A 20,772-nucleotide genomic window follows, 5' to 3' on the forward strand; every position below is an offset into this window, starting at 1 on the left:
AGTTTACTGGGTGGGAAGAGGGAAAAGGGTACTTGATCAGGGGATCTGCTTTCCCAATGGTAGCCAAACCAGCACTTTCTAAAAGCAATCCCCAGAGGTGAGAAAGTGTCCCAGATTTACCCCACGTATCATGTGAAGAGGTTTAAATACTGCTTGATCCACCGTGATGGATGCTATTGGTTCCTAACAGCAGCTAAAACAGATCCATGGGATTGAGCAGGACACGGCATCCATTCTAACCATCCATGAGCAGTTTATGTAAAAAAGGATCAAGGCTTTGATTGTACGCTCACCACCACCATCCATCAATGGGACTATGGCTATGTTGTCGTTGTTAGTTGCAAAGTCATGTCCGACCCATCGTGACCCCATGGACAACGTTCCTCCAGGCCTTCCTGTCCTCTACCATCTTCTGGAGTCCATTTAAGCTCACGCCTAATTGGACCTTGACTTTAATGACTCATTAAAGAAGCCCGAGATTTTGACAAAAGGCCTCTGAAATGCTCTCTCTATTTGCTGAATGCAAAATCAAACATTTTAGTTAACAATAATATTTACACTGCAGTTTGCAACAAAGAATATATATTTATACTGGGCGGAACAAGCAATTCTAAATAATTAAAACACCAGGATATCAAGGACAAGTCAGTGTAGATTTTCCCCCCCACAGATTCCCAAAATTATAAATACACAAGTACATAATAAAAACTAACCAATTTGAAAGTCTCCAAAACACCACAGCTAGTTGAACTGATAATTCCATTCCCTATAGATTTGCTGTGAACAGAATTTGGTTTAAGAAAGAATCAGTGAACATTTAAATGTCAACAAATCATCTGACTGGCTAAGGATCAGATTTTGAAGGACCGCCTAGACTAGTCAGCTTTCCTCGCTGGCGCTCCAGACTGAAATAAATACATTTTACCTTTAATTTGGATCTGAGCCGAAGATCATTGCAACAATAAATCCTTCAGCCTAGGAGGAGATGCCCAAACCTCTTATCCCTGACCAGGCTGGGGAAGGGGAATCACCCTGATATTCTCCTAGAAACAGCAAAGGTGGATTCTCCAGGTTTAATTGGACCCATTCTCTTCTTCGGATCCAGGTACCCAGAGATATGAGGAAACCATGGCAGATCAAGAACATTGCAAACGACAGTGTTCTGGATCCAAATCAAGAAGGAAAGGTCTACTCTTACAGTAGTCCAGGGGTTAAACAAGCAGGGGCTGCCTCATTGTATCTGTTGTCAGGAAGAAGCTGATCCATCAAATATATATTGGACAGAAAGGTTAGACTTTAGCCATCATTGCTACAAATGGCTGCAGAGACACCATATTATTGCTGGAACTTCCAAATCTCCGTTATTCAAGATGGAGACTACTGAAGAATCTTGGAAACAGAGGGAGGTCAGGAGAGGAAGTTGGGATGAAAAAACAAACAAACAAACAAGTCACGTCTAGAATATCTGATGATCCAAGCTGTTAAATGCTCTGGAGAAGTCCAGCAGCACCAGGACAGTTGACCAGTATTGTACCATCCAGACATTACTTCACACTAAGTTAGATGAATCCCCTTTTTTCAGTGGAACGTCTTGAGGGATTTTACAGTTCAAGGAGCAAAGTTGAGAAGTTTTTTCAGGCTGGTGTTTTCATAATCCATGTAGGAGATGACCATGTAGAGCCTGAAGGCAGGGTCAAATGTGTCATCAGTTGGGAACTCTTACACAGTCACAAGAGACTTAATTTCAGCCCCCCATGAATTCTTATCTAGCACCAAATTAGATTAGATTCTTGTGTATAGGTAGCATGTAATAAACTTTTAGTGCTTTGAACTCAACTCCTGTTCCTGGTTATTGCACCTGACAATCCAAAGGAGTGGAGGCAAGATAGTTTTTATTTTATTTTATTTTATTTTATTTTATTTTATTTTATTTTATTTATTTTATTTTATTATTTTATTTTATTTATTTTATTTTATTTTATTTTATTTTATTTTATTTTTATTATTTTATTTTATTTTATTTTATTTATTTTATTTTATTTTATTATTTTATTTTATTTATCTTATCTTATGTTATCATCTTATCTTATTGTATCTTATTTATTAAATTTATTCGCCACCCATCTTACTATCCTGTGACAGATTTCAACAAGTTTTGACCATGTGACCGAACTGAATTCTTAATCAATTGGTATTTTACAGCACCATTGCTCACTCAGTGGTGACGATGATAATGTTATTCAGTTGTGTCAGACTTTTGACGATTTTATAGACCTGGCTTCTCCACCTCTTCCAATTTTGCAGTACTTTTGAGGGGGTTTTTTTTTGCTCACTCAATAGTACTTCCAAACACATTGATCAACACAGAGAGAATCACATTTTATGAGCCCAGAGGTTACATATAGTCTGCATTTCCAAGAGGAGCGAGTTGAGTTTAGAACAGGGGTCTTCAAACTTAGCCCTTTTACGACTTGTGGACTTCAACTCCCAGAATTCCTCAGCCAGCATGCCTGGCTGAGGAATTCTGGGAGTTGAAGTCCACAAGTCGTAAAAGGGCCAAGTTTGAAGACCCCTGGTTAAAAGTGACTACAAGTACCACCCCTCCCCCAAATATTTCATATTCCCCTCACAAATTTTAATGTCAATCTATTCAGCCTAATTTCATGGCCTGGTTTCAGAAATATTGTCAACCTTTCTCTTCTGAGGGGGATGTGTTTATACAGATATACTGGAGGAAGAGAAGAAAGAAGGGGTGTTCCCATCCATAAGCAATAGAGTATGCAGCTATTTATTCGTTTCTTTTTTATTACGTGTAAGAAAGAGAAAAGTTTATTATTTTTATTTTTTATTTTAATCCCATTTATATCCCGCCCTTCTCCGAAGACTCAGGGCGGCTTACAATTTAAGCACAAACCAATGTGCTTAGCAATAGCCTTCATTCTATGTATATGCCTGCTTATTAGGGCTTTTGCCCTGCCCCCTCAAGCGGCATTATTACACAGTCAGCTTATTGCCCCCAACAATCTGGGTCCTCATTTTACCTACCTCGGAAGGATGGAAGGCTGAGTCAACCTTGAGCCTGGTGGGACTCGAACCTGCACTAATTGCAGGCAGCTGGTGTTACTTAAGGAGGCATTAGCCCACTGCTCCACCAAGGCTCTTTTTCACAAAGGGATATATCACTTTTCTAATAATTACAATAAGCCATATCCATGTATTCACATCAAGTTGTCAAGTGTAAGAATTAAAAAGCAAGACATTAATATAAATTGAAACCTGCTGTCCAAACTTCTAAATACTTCTCCAGTTTTTCTTGGTCAGAAATAGAACAAAGTAGCCCAAAGCTCTTTAGCCTACTGTAACTTTATTCCACTGTTGTAACCATAAAAACACAGGCTACACAATTTTATTGCCCTTCTATATATTTCTCTTGAAAGCTAGTCTGGACTAGTGGTGAAGGCACTAAACTATAAATCTCTGGGAATCAGACAATTGAACGAAAGGAAAAAAAAATCCTTATAGAGTAATTATAAAGGACATTGGCATTTATAAATTCCAGTGACTCTTCCAGAACAAAACTAAATATGAGACATAATTATGCCCCAAAACTGCTGTAACATATAACCACATCACACATTGTCTTGCAAACACTACATTTCCAGCCATTTGCAAAGCCCACATCTCCTCCAAAAGATGATTAGTTTTCCAATAGATGCAAAATTAAAATGCTGGGAGAGTTAATAATAGTTTTAAATCTATATGAATATATTATCTAATTGCCTAACTGATTTTACATTAACGTTCCTGTAACAGACATTTTAAGCCCTTATTGCACACCTCCCTGTAGTCTTGAACTTCTAATTAATGTAGTTGAGCAATCATTTATGAATAGCTGTTATAACAACAATGGCTCAAAATAATGGGCTTATTATTTTGAGCAGCACACAGTTGCTAATTGCTGTTTCAGTTGTAAGTTATCACTGCTGCTCATCTTTCCAGGTAACCAAACCCAACCACCTGGCAGAAGCCATGGTGGTGTCATTTGTATTAGTGATGTCATCAATCAATAGATACAAGTGATCTAATCATTACATAATTATCATCACATGGTACTACTGATGACAATTACATAATTCAAATCATTTGCATAATGGTGTTATGATACAGGCAATGCTGCTTCCCCATTTGCCCTCCCATTATGGATGTTATGCATCTAAAGGCTGATCAAGGCTATTCATCATCATCATCAACACAACAACAACAACAACAACAACAACAACAACAATAATAATAATAATAATAATAATAATAATATAATAATAATAATAATAATAATAATAATAATAATAATAATAATAATAAAAGTTGGAAGGGACCTAGTCCAACCTGCTCAGGCAGGAAACCCTATACCATTTCAGACAAATGGCTGTCCAGTCTCTTCTTAAAAACTTCCAGTGTTGGACCATTCACCGCTTCTGGAGGCAGGTTGTTCCACTGGTTAATTGTTCTAACTGTCAGGAAGTTTTTCCTTAGTTCTAGGTTGCTTCTCTCCTTGATTAGTTTCCATCCATTGCTTCTTGTCCTGCCTTCAGGTGCTTTGGAGAATAGCTTGACTCCCTCTTCTTTGTGGCAGCCCCTGAGATATTGGAACACTGCTATCATGTCCTCCCTCGTCCTTCTCTTCATTAAACTAGACATACCCAATTCCAGCAACCGTTCCTTATATGTTTTAGCCTCCAGTCACCTGATCATCTTTGTTGCTCTTCTCTGCACTCTTTCTAGAGTCTCAACATCTTTTTTACATCGTGGTGACCAAAACTGGATGCAGTATTCCAAGTGTGGCCTTACCAAGGCATTGTAAAGTGGTATTTGATCTTTGTTTTACCATGGTCCCAGAGCATAAACAGATTTACTATGACGTTCATGCAATAAACTGGGAAGTACAGATAGTTCTTAATTTGCCACATTTATTTAGTGACTGTTCAAAGTTACAATGGTACTGAAAATGTGATTTTTGACTGGTCCTCACACTTATGACCATTGCAGTATCGTCATAGTCATGTGACAAAAATTTGGGCACTTGGCAACTGGCATGTATTTATGGAAGCTGCAGCATCCTGGGGCAATGTGATCACCAGCTATCAATTTCCCAGCTGGCTTTCAACATGCAAAGGCACATATGATTGTAAAATGAGTCACAACTCATTTAACCTCCTTGCTTAGCAATGGAAATCCTGGTCCTAATTGCGATCGTAAGCCAGTAACTCCCCCTAGTAAGTTGTGCAAGGGACCCACTCCTCTTTGTTGTTTGATGATGTCAGTTTCATTTCTTATCTCCAGCTCTTTTCTTCCATCTAATTAGAACAGTTTTTCATAACTTCCCTGGCTAGGGAATTCTGGGAGTTGAAATCCACACCTCTTTAAATGGCTGAGATTGAGAATCATTGAATTAGCAAGTCAGAAAGGCTCCTAGCTAGGACCTCCCTTTTGTTTCCATAAGAAAAATAAAAGCACTAACATGAAGAAAATAATTCAGAAATATAGGGAAGTTTTTTTGCCTTTGTTCGTTCAACAAATGAAAGTGAATGTACGCATCCCAGGATAATGCTGCAGGATCCAATCTGGGTCGATCACCGAGACTAGAGATTTTGTCTTCCAAGCTTTTTGGACTCGTGCTGGAGCCCATCTTCAGGGAACTTCTCTCTAGCAGAGTATGTGTGGTATTTATAGTGCCTGCTGTAAGTGGCTTTTTAGATGTTGATTGGGCTATGTGTTGATGGCTGGCTTTTAAGACATTAGCTGATAGACTGGTGGTAAATCAGCACTCCTGTTGACTGACAAGGGGCCTGTTTCCCAGGCTTCAATCACTTCCCTAGCTGTTTTTGGGCCTGCTCATCCAACAATCTTAGTAGCTGCAAACTTGAATGTGTGTCTTTGTTCAGTTGTTCAGTGTGAGGCTACCAATGAGTTCGGGTTTCCTTGTCTAACCGCTTGCTTGTGTTTTTGCAATTGGATGGTTAGCTTCCTCCCCGTCTGTCCTACATAGTCACAAGGGCAATCCATGTAAGGGATTCAGTAGGTTATATTGGAAGTATCTCCCAGCTCCAAGCAGTCTTTACAATGCATAATTTTTATCTGTTCAACAAAGGATGTTGGAGTGTAGAGCCTGTATAACAAGATACTTCTGTGGAAAAAAGTCTCTTATCCATCTTGATTTTTGTTTTACCTCCTTTCCCCTTGGCTTCTCCTGGTGGCACCCTTTTCTAACCAACTTCTCACCTGTTTTGTTTTGTTTTTTGGTATGTTTGATGGGTTTGCATTTTTTGTTCGTCTCTTTGCTGATATCTGATTAATTTTTTTTTAAATGCCCTGCATTGTTTTCAGCATACATTGGGATAGCAGTTGCAAACAGGGGCCACTCAGCAAATAAACCAACAAAGAAAATGTTGCACATGACACGCAGTTCAGAGGTTTTGTGCCAGTGCCCTCATTCATGTGTGAAGCTGTGCTGCCAGCCTATAAATTGCTTCTGCTGGGGAAAAAAACAACAACATGCACAGTCTGACTTCTTTTGTGACATCCAGGCAGGACAGTGTGTCATGATGCTTTCTACTGGCGCTGCTAATGTTTTACATAAGGTGTTTCCATTTGGTTGTCTTCTTTCACCCTTCATGTTTCTCTAACCTACCCCCCCCCCCCACACACAATTGCCATCAACAGCATCTGAAATTTCAACCATCGTATAGATTATGACCAATGGCACAAAATCAGGAAGAATTTAGCCCATTGTCTCATTCTCTTTCCCACAAATAAAATCCTTCATGTTTGTACTGGGTAGAAAAATCGATCAACACATTAAATTACAATGCTGCCGAGACTTGCACTGCAAGACAATTCTGCATTATATTTTAAGGTGTTAGATTTTTCGCTTGATAGGCATCTGGTGAGAAAATTCACACAGAGCCTAACTTTCCATGGTCTGACAGGTTTGGGACAGAGAATGAGACCTTGCGGCTAAGTGATGGGGAAGAGAAGATGAACGACTGTCAAGTGTCAACAATTTTGGGGTTGCAAAAAATAATAACAATGAAATCTTGATTTGGTTTTTGCTAATTCGGGTCGGACGTTGGTGCCTTTCTCTTTTCTTTTCTGTTAGGCATATGGTGTTAGCCTACAATGTTGGGTTGAAAATATATTAACCATAATATATGGTTAATATATTTGTTGTTAATTGGCCAATGGGTGTGTAAGTGTTCTCATGGCCATAAGAGGAAGCTAGGAACGTAGCTTCTCTCTCTCTCTGAATTCACTGATCTCTACTATTACTGTTTTTACTCTGCTGTTGGTTTACTACTGTTGTAAACCTGAACTGTGTATTGACCTCTGGACCGGTAAGAAGACTTTGTAGTTTGGATTACTCCTTGGATTGTTGCTATTGTTTATGACCTGGACTGTTTATCTATGACTGTGCATTTTTGTTCTTACACCACCTCAAAGTAAAATACTTTTTGTTTTTACAACTCAGTGTACTCTTGTGTGACTCTTACTGCTCTCAGTACCCTTCCTTGTCTGTGCAACTCTTTGGTAGCACAAGGAGACCTCTGCACAACAAATTCCTTAACATTTTCCCTCCTTACACTATCTCTCCCCCCCTTCTTCTAGTTTTCTACTACTTTTTTTTGGAATTCTCTTGGTATTTTATATTTTGATAAATCAATAAAACTATTGTAAAAAAAGATGAACGACTGTCCAATTTCAAGCTATTTGCAGGTGGGGAGGGCATGAAAACACATAAAAAAGAATTTCTGGCCAGTACAAAGTAAGCAACATTTGATTTTCTGGGTGTATGTGGCTCCTTGTGTAACAAATGTAGTAGGAGTTTGACAGAAACTGACGCAGATGAATTTGAGAGATAGATATCAAAAATCTGGGTCCACCTTATAGGCAGATTGGGCAACAGAGAAAATATCAAAGTTATGAGATCCCCCAAATTTCAACATTTGCAATTTGGTACTTACAGACAGCATTACTATCATCTTCTAAAGTTGGAATCACACAGATTTTCCATGTCCCTGTTCACTGTGCCTGCTGCTCCGCTCTATCATTTAAAATTTAAAAGTATGATTTTTTTTAGTTTTAATCAAAATGTAAGCAATAAATTGTAATCAAAATTAAAAAGGAAGTTCCATCCAGGACTTCTGACATGAGATCAAGGTGACCAAAAATTACTAGGGGCATTGTAATTGTGTGGTTATGATAGTCATCTTAACCTTTTTGACCTGCCTGCAGAAGCTCCTGGTACCAGCATCCCAAATTACACTGATTCCCAAAATGCACTTGAATTCCAGATTGGGCTCCAGAGGCATTTTCTGCAAAGCCAGGGGATGATCTAGAGCTGGGTTTGTTCATGAGCCCCCATCCAGAATTAAAAAAGAGGAAGAAGACAAAATGAAGCTGGGGTTGATGCATAGCCTGAGAGACTAGAAAAGATGGTGGGAAGTAACTTAGAATCATAGAATTATAGGACTGGAAGGGACTTTGGAGGTCTTCTAGTCTAACCTCCCATCCAGGGCAGAAGTCCTTGTTCCACTCCAGAGAAATGTATATCCAATCTTTTCTTGAAAACCTCCAGTGATGAGCAACCACAACTCCAGGAGGCAAGCTGGCCCATTGCTTAATTGTTCTGTGATCTGCCTCTGATGACCTTCTACCCATTGCTTCTTCTCCTGTCCTCAGGTGCTTTGGGAAATTAATTGACCCCTTCTTGCCGGTGGTTGTCACCTCTCCACCAAGCCTTCTCTTTTTTAGGCTAGTTCCCTTAGCCGGTAGGTATTGTAGGAGTAGCCACACTGTGGAGCACCTTTTTGTGAAGAGGCAAGATCTCCACGGAAGCCATTTTTGGTGCATCTCCGGCAATTTAGTAAGAATTATACTGTAGGAAGAGTAATCAACCCCTTTTCATTTGGGGATGCAAGTGCACATAGCAAGGCTTGGGTAGAGATAATTCCAGATGTCTGTTTCTATAACCCACCTTTTATTATCCTGGACTGAGTGTAGCCCAGTCTGAGACTGGAGTGTGGATTGGACCTGTTTCCTCTGTTCTGAAACTCCTAGTCTTCTGCTCTGCCCTCTCCAGCTCTTGTATGTGCTCTGAGAAATATCAGATGACCCACAAATTTGGAAATTCCTGCTCTAAGGTGTTGTATCAAAGCACTTAATTTAGAACAGCTTTGCATAAATTGGTACCCTGCAGATATCTCATCACCTTCAGCAGTAGTCTGCAAATTGCATGATTTCAGAAATCCACTGATGCGTTTCTAAAAAGCCCTCCGTGCATTGACGTAGGACAGAAAATAATGCTCTTTGTGATTGGGATCATCACTGCCTTCACTTAAAAAAATAATAATCAATTGATTTGTCGCAAGGATGAAAATGATACAATGTCAGTGGATCTTTTTTTTTTCCTTTCAGGGAAAATGTGTCCTGTGTTTCACTTTGTTTTTCAGTTTTTCGGATGAATGAAGCTTACTTCTTAATTCCTATGAATTAAAGCTTACCTCTGCTAGAAGAAGTCAGTTGTCCCCTTTCCTGTACTCTGAAAATCTGTTTTGGAGGAAGAGAACAATGGGGAAGATTTTGCTAAGTATGAAAAGAAATGATCCCCCTTTTCTTTGGCCAGCTGGAGAATTATGACCAGAATTTAGCTCAGAATAGGGTCTGTCCAGAGAGGGGCTGGCAGGACAACTAAATCCTACATCAGTTCAGAAATGGATCAATGCATCTGTTTCTGATGCTTACCAGTTTTGTACATTATGCATGGATCAGGTCTATTGACAATGGATATATTTTTTAAAAAAAAGTTCTACAGTCAATAGGCATTTTATTCTAAAGTAGGAATCCGTGTTATCCACTGCATTCTAAAACATGCACTTTAAGAGTGTATATTGTCTCAAAAATGCATCAGAAATGATGAAGCAATCCAATTTACAAAATTTAAGTTAGTGTAAAGTCGGTTTGAATCTCAGTCCTCCATTTGAAAAGTTGTGGATCACGTTTGTTTATTAAAAAAACAAGCGGCTGAATGTCACTATGCATTTTTCCTGTAAAGTTTGGAAAGCAAGAAGGCTTAACCTTTTGGAGATGTAATGAAACAACAACTGCTGTTATTAGAAGTTATCAGCACTCTTAAAAAATAAAACAAACCAGGGTTTCCACAGATTTTGAAGCTCCGTTTCATTTTATGTGTCTCAGATATGCATCCTGGTTTTGTCAGGTTTGGGGTAGGTGGGTGGGTTGCAATTATTGACAAAAATAACAAAGCCAAGGAACAGCAGTGAAGTTGGGATCCTCAACATTCAGAAATAGTGGCATCAAACTTCAAATAAAAGCAGCGTGCTTAGGATGGATGATTGAGCTTAGCTAAGAAGGCTAAGAAAACATTTTATTGGTGTGACCAATGCCTCCTCCTGTATCTGTGGATATGTCTGGATAGTTCTTGATTTTTTTTAATTAGCCTCTTCTTTGACCTTGGGACAGATTGAGGAGGTGCCTTTGAACTTAATTTTAATATGTGAGCACATGTCCAGGAATTGCTTGTTGTTTTCACCTTCAGCATGATTCAATCAACTATAAATCCCACCAGGAACAAATGCATACATGTCAAGTGTGCTCTTCAATGCGCAATCATGAACATTAGGGCACCAATGTCTGCACCGAGTGCTTTGTCAGGCGATACAGCTAATTAAATTCAGTTTAGTTGATGGTGTAGGAAATCCAGGAGAGCAGAAAGAAGTCAAAAGCTGTGTTGGCCAAGGACAAAAAAAATAAATCTAAAATCCAGTATTTTTATTTGGCCATCATGGCAAAAAATCTGAGCTTTCAGTCACTTTTGTTTAGGAAAGAAGGCAAAAGGGAGAGAGAGAAAAATATATATAGCCAATCCTTCAGCTGTGGCTGTTCTGGTTTTGGAGCAAATTATGGAACATTCCTAGATCAATGTTTCTCAATCTCGGCAATGTTAAGATGTGTGGACTTCAACTCCCAGAATTCCCCAGCCAGCAAAGAGAGAAGAGAAAGAGAAAGACTGCTTTAGACACCTAAGCTGGATCCAGACTGATGATAACAGAGTTCTTTCAAAGCTTGCTTGGAGGAGAGAGAGAGAGAGAGAGAGGGAGAGAGGGAGGGAGGGAGGGAGGGAGGGAGGGAGGGAGGGAGGGAGAGAGAGAGAGAGAGAGAGAGAGAGAGAGAGAGAGAGAGAGAGAGGCTGGAACCAGGTGATCACAGTATGACTGTTGGTCTAACAAAATGGTATCCCCAATAATGGATTAGTAGATTGGAGTCCCAAGCAAAAAGTAAGGTGCAATGACAACGCCAGATGCCAATTTACAAACAAGTTAGTACAGTTGTTTTGTGGGAAAATGGAGAATCGCTGTTTTCAAAAGATACCTGCTGCCTTTCTTACCACTGCTGCTGAAGATCCATCATTGATAGTTTTAACTGAGAAAATTGGGGTGTCCCCAAGGTATGGCTAAAAAAAAAGTCAAGATGGTAGCTACAATAGTGTGATCAACATTCTGCCTTTCTTGGCAGATTCTTTCTCATCATGGCATCATATGGACATTTTTGACCACACTCTGCAGACACACACACCCCTGGAAGAAATTATAAGCAAACATACAATAAAATGCCAAGTGTGAAAAGTAAAACTGCTTATGAAATAATCTAAAACTCCAATACTAAAAAAAGAAACAGCGGGATTAAAAGACATAAGAAAAGGGGTGTGATTCTTATTGCACAGCCGCCAATACCATCTTTAATATTTTTTACCCATAGGTGCTCCAGAGTAGAGGTCCCCAACCTTTTGGGCACCAGGGACTGGTGCCATGGAGACAGGTTTTTCCATGGATCAGAGGGGGGGTGGTTTTAAATACTGCCTACATCCCGAGATGGAGCTTTGCTTGTTTGTGCGGCCTGCTTGCTGGTGTGCTGCAGACTGGTGCCGGTCTACAGACAGGGGGTTGGGGACCCCTGCTCCAGAGAACTGGTATTTGAAATGGTGTAGTCTACAGCAGATGAATGGCTGCAAAATTTGATGGAGTTAGCAGAGATGACTAAATTGACTGCTTTGATTAAAGAAAAAACAACAACCCACAATTACTTTTAGTTTCTACTTGGAAACAGCTTCTGGACTTTGTGCTCAAGGTGGGGGGAAAAATGAAACTTTGATTTGGGGTTTTACCGATTAGATAGGTTTGTGGTTATAGAAATAGCTAGTTCGTACTATTATGTAAAAGTAAAAAACTGATGTTCAATGTGATTATCTTATTCTACTGCACCAAAGGGATTTGGAAATCAGTGCCTTTTCTCTCTCTCCCCCCCCCCACACTTTTCTGACTTTCCTACTATTTTCTTTTGATTTTTTTTATTTTTTATTATAAATTAATAAAAAAAATGAAATGTGTAATCTGGTGCAGAATTCTACCACTTGAGCCTACCTCTTGCTTTTGTTGCATGCATAGAGTAGTTCTCAGGGCGATGTCAAAAGGCTGTTCACAATGCACATCTGAGGAAGCTGCTCTAGCTTTCTGTGATAAAGTTCAGAGGGCACAATCAGCAGAAATCTGAAAGCATTAAAATAAATCTAGGATCTGCATAATTCTGTTTATTTTTTTAATCTGAATCAGCCCAGATCCTCTAAAGCATGTTGGAAATCTTTTGAAGATAGTTACGTGCCTCTTGCACCAGGCTACCTAAGCTGACTGTGACATTTGCCAAACATGTTTCAAGATGAAACCTTGTGGCTGTTCCATGCTAGGTAGCCGGCATTATGCTGACAAGGCCTGTTTGATTTTATAGCTTGGTGACAGCACCAGCTTGCAATATGCGATACAAAGATATGTGGGCAGTGATTTTTGTAGGTGCTCAAGATGCAGTCATAATATTTGCACCTGGGATGGCGATGCCCTTGAAATGGTAATGGGCCAGCGGGAATGGCTAGGAAGGTCAGAAAAGTCAAGATGGGGGCTACTACAGTATGAGCAAAGCTCTGCCCCTTTTTACGCACACTTGCATATGTATAATAATGTGTGTAAAAAGAGGCAGGGCCAAAATTGCACAGTCGCGGAGGTCATGTTGGATTTTTTTTTTTTCGTACTTGTCCCATGGCAGTGTCAAAAAATGAGTTGCACACTTCTGGTTGTCTTTTCCCTCTTATTTGCACCCTTTGTTGGGTGTGTAACATTTTGGAATGCAAACTTGCTGCCCAAACTTGCTGCCGATTCATTTTCCAGCTGCAGGGCTTTCGTTACCCTGATTATGAAGCCTCCTTGTTCAACCTAAGACAACAGTTCGCGGCTTATCTGCAGATAGAAGTCAAAAGACAAAAAGGCACGGCCCCCTTCAACATCTGTCAGTTGAAGAGCTAGCACTCTTTTGTACAAGGGAGTGCTGAATTTGGAGGTAAACATCGTAACCACACAGGTCGTCCTCGACTTATAACAGTTTGTTTAGTGACCATTCAAAGTTACAACGGCACTGAAAAATGTGACCTATGACCAGTGGTGGGATTCAAATAGGTGAGCAAATGGTTCTCTGTGTGGATGCAGCTTCCGTAAGTCCGTCCTGGGCCTGGGCAACAAAAAAATAGCTACTGGTTCTGCCGAAGTGGTATGAATCAGCTGAATCCCACCACTGCTTATGACTGTTTTTCACACCTATGAAATTTGCAGCATCACCAGGGTCACATGATTAAAATTCAGACGCTTGGTAACTGGTTCATATTTATGATGGTTGCTGTGTCTCGGGGTCATGTGATCCCCTTTTGTGACCTTTTGATGAGCAAAGTCAATGGGGAAGCCAGATTCACTTTACAACCGGGTTACTAACTGAATCAACTGTAGTGATTTATTTAACAACTGAGGCAAGAAAAGTCATAAAAATGGGGCAAAATTCACAACAAATGTCTCCCATAACAACAGAAATTTGGGGTTCCTTGTTGGTTGTAAGTCGAGGACTGCCTGTATTTCTCACAGGGCCTCCAGAGTAGAAACGTAGACAGACAGTCCTCCACTTACGTCCACAATGGGGACCAGAACTTCTGTTGCTAAGCAACGTGGCAATTAAGTGAGCCATGCCTAGTTTTTATGACCGTTTTCATCACAGTTGTTCAGCAAATCACTGTAGTCCTTAAGTGAATCATATGGTCATTAGGTGAATCCAGCTTCCCCCATTGTTCAGGTGCTATTAATGCCCAGGTGCTATTATTTTCAGAAGTTCAAATCTTTTCTGGATTTGCCTGAAATCTGCACAACAGTGATTTTTTTTTAATGTGATCATCTGGGTTGCATTGGCAGCAAGTGCAAGGTCAGATGAAGGCTGCACAGCCATCCCTTGCAGATGGAGAGAGTTGGAGATAGGAAGGTAGGAAGCAAAGAGCTGATAACCAGGCCAGATCGTTACGTTAATGTGGTACTGATGTCCTTCACCTTCCTTTCTGAGAAAAGTCCAACAAAGTCTCCCTGAAAGAAAACTAGGATTTAAACTCTCTCGCCCACCCACCCATATGGCTTTATTTTTGGTAACTGATCATCTGCCCAGATCCAGTTTCAATAAAGATTGTATCTGACTGTGCTTAGTCCTTGAAAGTTCTTCTCTTAGCCCAAACCAACATGTTGGTAAGGAAGACAAAATACTGCCACTCCTAGTATTGGGAAGAAAATTTGCACTCCCCAACACAGTGGCTTCCCGCCGACTCATAACTCAGCGTGGATTACTTCCTGGTGTCTTACTCCAGTATTGGAGCCAAGTGGTGATCCAGATGCATCAGTAACTCAACTGAGTAAGCGAGCAGAGGAAGCGGAGAGAATTGGCCATACCAGGTTGTTCCAGTCCGTTTTTAAAGCCAGGATCTACAGGATCCATCTCCAACACCAAATTCTTGCTTTCTTTGCTTGACAAATACTATGGAGACTCAGGATTTTCTACAGGGGAAGGTCAGAAACATCAAAATGGTGGCCACAATAATTCAGTATTCTGGGTAGAACTTTCATAGTATTTTTAAAGTTTTCAAAAAGCTGGTTTTCCAGCAGCCAATGAGAATTAAAGTTAGTAGATCAAATCGGGACATCACTTTGATGGAAACATACGAGGAAACTAGAAATGGGAATTCTCTTTACATTGGAAATTGTGGTTAGCTTGAGTCTGCTGATGGGGTCAGGAAGGCCACACATAAAAAGAGGGCAGGGTTTCAACTGCACGGTCACAGCCACCATCTTGATTTTTTTTTGATACACGCACTCTTCCGATCCTCATCCTTTTTTTTTTTTTAACAAAAGCCATGGCGTATTCAAAAACTTTTTTGAATGTTTCACTGTTAGTTTCTATACCTCAGTAGCCGTTCTACCAAAATGCTTTTTCATTCTGTGCAGGGCCCCTGGCCTGGCTCTGTGGCCGTGAAGACACAGGGTGTGCTTTGTCCTTATTTAAATTCTGAAACGGCAGCCACGCCACTCGAAAAACAAAGGGAACCATCTCAGCCACCCCCCATCCCCCCTTTTCCAGATGCTGCCAGCTCTGAAATACAGCTCACACCATTTCTACTCAGGTCACTCTGCGGTCCCAGAGGAGCAACTGCAGAATCGCATAAAATTGGCCAGAAAAAGGCCTGGGATGCATTTCTCCTCCTTTATGGGATCCAGAGCAACTCTTTCTGAACTGACCTTCGTCAGAGAACTCTAGCATGATCCCTCATCAATCTTATCTACAAAGCAGATTCCAGGGTATTTTTCACTTCTTTTATTACAGAGCATGACACTTAGAGGCGCCGACAGCAAGCCATAACACTGACAGCAATTTGATGATGACCTCTTTTTATAGAATTCAGTAATTTGATGGATCAAGGTTGCAGCTGGCCAACTGGGAATGCAAAATTAGTTCATTTGAATGGGTTTGAAAAGGCCTGCACATGGGGTGCCTTTTAAAATGTCTGGATCTGGTGTTTAACTGCCCTGCTGATCCATCCTTTTATACAGCTTTTTTGCTTCGGGACAACATAATCCTCCTCATCACTAACACGGAGCGTTACATGTGGAGGAGACAGAAGATGGCACTAGACAGATTTTCAACTTCCTGCCCTCTTCTGAAACCAGTTAGGAAATATTTTCCAAAGAGAGATGCAGATGATTTAAAACAAAACTTTGGAATGGATACCAATAACTTATTGGATACACATTTTATATATATAAGAGCCTGGGGCCTAGAGGTTAAAACAACTGCCTAATATGCAATCAGCTCAGGTTCGAATCTCAGAAGGGTGTGGCTGACTGATGAGAACAAATAAGTTTGAAATGGCTATATCAGTCTCCCTTTAATTCTTTGTTAGCAATCCAAAAATTTATGCAAATATACACACACACAAACACACACACACATACATATTTGTTTTCGTATGTATAAATGTTAAATGTTTGTTAACCATTCAGAATACACTTGCTTAGTCCCAGACACGGGACAAATCTTATTTCCTGTTTCAGCCTAGCCCAAGGCCATCTACAGGCAGTAGCCACAGCAGTGACAGCTCATATTTGTGTAAATTTTTTTGGTGGCTCAGTGGGTTAGGACGCTGAGCTTGTTGATCAGAAGGTCGGCAGTTTGGTGGGTCGAATCCCGAGGGCCAGGTAACAGAGTGAGCGCCTGTTACTCGTCTCAGCTTCTGCCAACCTAGCAGTTCGAAAGCATGTAAAAATGCAAGTAGAAAAATAGGGACCTCTACGGTGGGAAGGTAACAGCATTCCGTGCGCCTTTGGCATCTAGTCATGCTGACCACATGACCACAGAGACGTCCTCGGACAAGCGCTGGCTCTTCGGCTTTGAAACGGAGATGAGCACTAGAGTTGGAAACGACTAGCGCGCATGTGCGGGGGAACCTTTACCTTTACTATCTATCTATCTATCTATCTATCTATCTATCTATCTATCTATCTATGGCAGTTTTTCTAGGTATTTCTTAGATTCCACTTTGGATTAGAAACCAGGACAAATGCATTTTTTACAGAGCATTTTTCTTTCTTCTTAATATTATAATTTTTGCAAATAGGCATTGCTCTTCTACACTGTTTAGTATCTTGTCTCTCCAGATTTATACACAGCATTTCCTTCCAGCATTTCTTGCTCCCTTTTTAAGGCTGGAGGTGACGTAAGTCTCATGGATGGTCTATCCAATCAAAGTAATATCGTGTACCTTTTGATGATCAATCAAATTAAGGCATATGTTCATGGCATTATGGGGCACCTTTGGCTTGCCAGATGTTGCTGAACCAGCAGCTAGCATTCCACATCATTAACCTCTCTGGCTGTGGGGTATTGTAGATTTTATAAGACCTGCTAAGATGTCTACCCAAAGAAATAATGATTTTGGCAATATCCATGCTAGTGGATGAAATGTATTTGTTCAGGCAGGGTATTTCTTCTCTGAGAAGCATTTAGTCCCATCCCAACTTCACAAGATGAGTTTGGAAATAATCCATTTGGATTTTTGCATCTTGAGTGCAAAAGTTATTTATTTTAAGAGCTGGTGTGAGGGATATTCAGGGGGAGACTGTGTCTAAATGTTCAACATGGAGACTGCAAAAAGGGATGCGGCTTTGACAGCACTGTTGCCAACATAATTCCTTTTTACCAACATACATGGCCATCCTTGGCTGGTATTAGCCCTGCCTGGCATTGGCCCCTGAGGCAATATTAGGTCAGTGTTAGAAGCTGAAGCTGGAAGGCAAGCCATCTTTTAGGCTCTACAGCATGTCCTTTTTCACTTTTTTTGAAATTATATCTTGAAAAGGATAACTGATATCATGAGCTATACTCTCCTTATTTAACCTCTTAGATCAGGGGTGTCAAACTGGCGGCCTACGGGCAGAATGCATCACGCACAGGCCACACCCACCCCAGGTCCTCAAAGGCAAAAAGTGTCCTGATAGGTCATGATATGACATGTGACGTGATCGAGTTTGACACCCGTGTCCTAGATGATTTCTCTTTTAATGTCCTTTGAAACTTGTGTGAGAAGTAAGAATTCTGCTAGCATTCACTCTATGGCTGAACAAAATAGTTAATTACTTAGGAGACCAAGATGTTCATTCAAGTTCACTCTTGGATTGACTGTTTAATTTACTTCCTGCCCTTGGTGTTCTTAGGTATTACATCATGAATGTGGTTGTGTTTAGTCCAGCTTGACTTCTTAGTTATATTATACTGTGAAACACTTGTTTCAATATAAAAACAGACTGCATGTACTTCTATTTGATATTTTTTTTTTCAAAATAAACATGATTAAAGCACATTTCTAGCACTTAGGAATGGGGCAATTAAAAAAAACCTATTAAAAGTTTCACCTTGATGTGACATGAGCCAACTTTTCTGTTTCTCTATTACCTTGGATGACCTTTTGGCAATGAGCATCCTTCTAAACGAAGCACAGGGCTAAATCTGTTTTCTACCTGTGAGATTGTATGTAAATATATATAATCCTTGAGATTGGTTCTTTGCTTTGCGACCGCCTAGTTTCCATTTTTTTTTAAAGAATGGAAAATAACTTTCAATCAATAGTTCTTGAAACCTGGCAAGCGAAAACAGAATTCTTATCCAGAACATTGGCAATCTTGGACATCAGCCTATGAATCTAGGGCTTCGTGTAATTTGTTTTGCCAGTCATTCTGTTGTGAAAATTGCTGCACCAAGTAGTTTGCATATTTGGAGTCATTGAGGACTCCTGCCTTGGGAAGGGAGTTGGATTAGAAAACCTCCAAGGTCCCTCCCACATTCTATAAAACTTCACTTATGCTGTTTGCAATTTAGTGTATTATTAATCTTCTAAAAATGTAAGCATTTGAGCTAATCTACAGATACCTCCAACATGATAACATCCAATTTGGATTTCAGACAATTAAGGTAAAGGTTCCCCCGCACATGCGTGCTAGTCGTTTCCAACTCTAGGGGCCGGTGCTCATCTCCGTTTCAAAGCCGAAGAGCCAGCGCTTGTCCGAGGATGTCTCCGTGGTCATGTGGCCGGCATGACTAGACGCCAAAGGCGCACAGAACGCTGTTACCTTCCCACCGGAGTGGTCCCTATTTTTCTACTTGCATTTTTATGTGCTTTCGAACTGCTAGGTTGGCAGAAGCTGGGACGAGTAACAGGCACTTACTCTGCTACGAGGCACTCGGGATTCGACCCACCAAACTGCCGACCTTCTGATCGACAAGCTCAGCGTCCTAACCCACTGAGCCACCGCATCCCTACTCTCAGACAATTACTTCTTACCAATTCCTTTGTTTTTCCCCCACAGGCCTCAACAATCTGCTTCAAGCTGTAGGCATCTTTTGGGTGGATCTGCAAATGATCCTAATATTTTGGAGTGAAGAAGCTGCTCATGTAAATGGATACCACTGACATTGTTTCCGTTGGATTCTGGGGACAGTCTTTCTAAAAATGATATTAAGCCTGTTTTAGGACATTATGATCCTAATGTGTTTCCTGCCTCAAAATAGCAGGGAAGCATACAACCAATTTCCAGATAACCTGTTGAAAGCCAGAAACAATTAGGGAAGGGTGGGGACCAAAAAGCTATCTAGGAATATGTGCTTAATCCAATATAAAGCCATATAATATGAAGATTTAACAATGCAATCCCTACACATTCATTATTTTTTTTAAAAAATAAGCCATGTTAAATTCACTGCAGTCCAGCGATTATGGCATATCTCCATACCAGTAAAAATGTCCCCACTCCAACTACAGTAAGTTATCACCAGTAAAACACTGTGCACGTTTTCTTTTTAAATGAACTCCGTTTCTCGCCTTCAGTCTTGCTAAATTTGAAAGGGAATCATTTGCTCATCTTCCATATTAGCAGTCATGAGCAAAAATCACCCCCCACCTGGACATCCTTCTTGTTAGTGTCGCCGAAATACCTTGTTTGTGAAATGTGTCCTTTGAATCAAAAAAGAAATCACTTGTCAATCAGTTTTTTTGTAGCCAATAGATTTTAGAGGAATAATTTCTGAGATCTATTTCTGAACCTATTGCATCTTAAAAAGTTACATTTTTTTAAGTTATGAGAAGTTACGTTGTACTAAGAATTACGGCTTGCAAAATAGAGGTCATCTATCTTAGAATGTAGGGACACGGTGGCTCAGTGGGTTAGGACGCTGAGCTTGTCGATCAGAAGGTCGGCAGTTTGGCAGGTCGGATCCCGAGTGCCGCGTAACAGAGTGAGCGCCTGTTACTCATCCCAGCTTCTGCCAACCTAGCAGTTCGAAAGCACGTAAAAATGCAAGTAGAAAAATAGGGACCACTACGGTGGGAAGGTAACAGCGTTCCGCGCCCGTTTGGCGTCTAGTCATGCCGGCCACATGACCACGGAGACGTCCTCGGACAAGCGCTGGCTCTTCGGCTTTGAAATGGAGATGAGCACTGGCCCCTAGAGTTGGAAACGACTAGCACGCATGTGCGGGGGAACCTTTACCTTTACTTTATCTTAGAATGTGGATCCTCATCCTACTATTTTCAAGTCCAATCCTATGCTTGTTTATTCAGAAAGAAGACCCCTGATGCTCAATGGGATACACATCAAGATAACAGGGTTATCAAATTGGAAGGAGGAATTATTAAACTGTCTTGGGAACTATCTCTGAAAATGTGGGAACTAGTTAGATGGCTCAAACCGGAGGGTGGGGGAGTGGGGGAGAGGTAGCAATTCTCTGACTTTCTTGCCTCTAACA

At 40.5% G+C, this 20,772-nt stretch overlaps 1 protein-coding gene across 1 annotated transcript in view; it reads left to right on the forward strand.

The window, feature by feature from the left end:
* Positions 1–20,772, forward strand: part of PHF21B (PHD finger protein 21B) — a gene marked incomplete at both ends in the record, with an annotated part of 202,938 nt that overhangs the window by 42,152 nt on the left and 140,014 nt on the right. The gene's annotated exons all lie outside the window — the stretch shown is intronic.

This window comes from Vipera ursinii (genome assembly GCF_947247035.1).
Source record: "Vipera ursinii genome assembly, chromosome: 6".
Lineage (NCBI taxonomy): Eukaryota > Metazoa > Chordata > Lepidosauria > Squamata > Viperidae > Vipera > Vipera ursinii.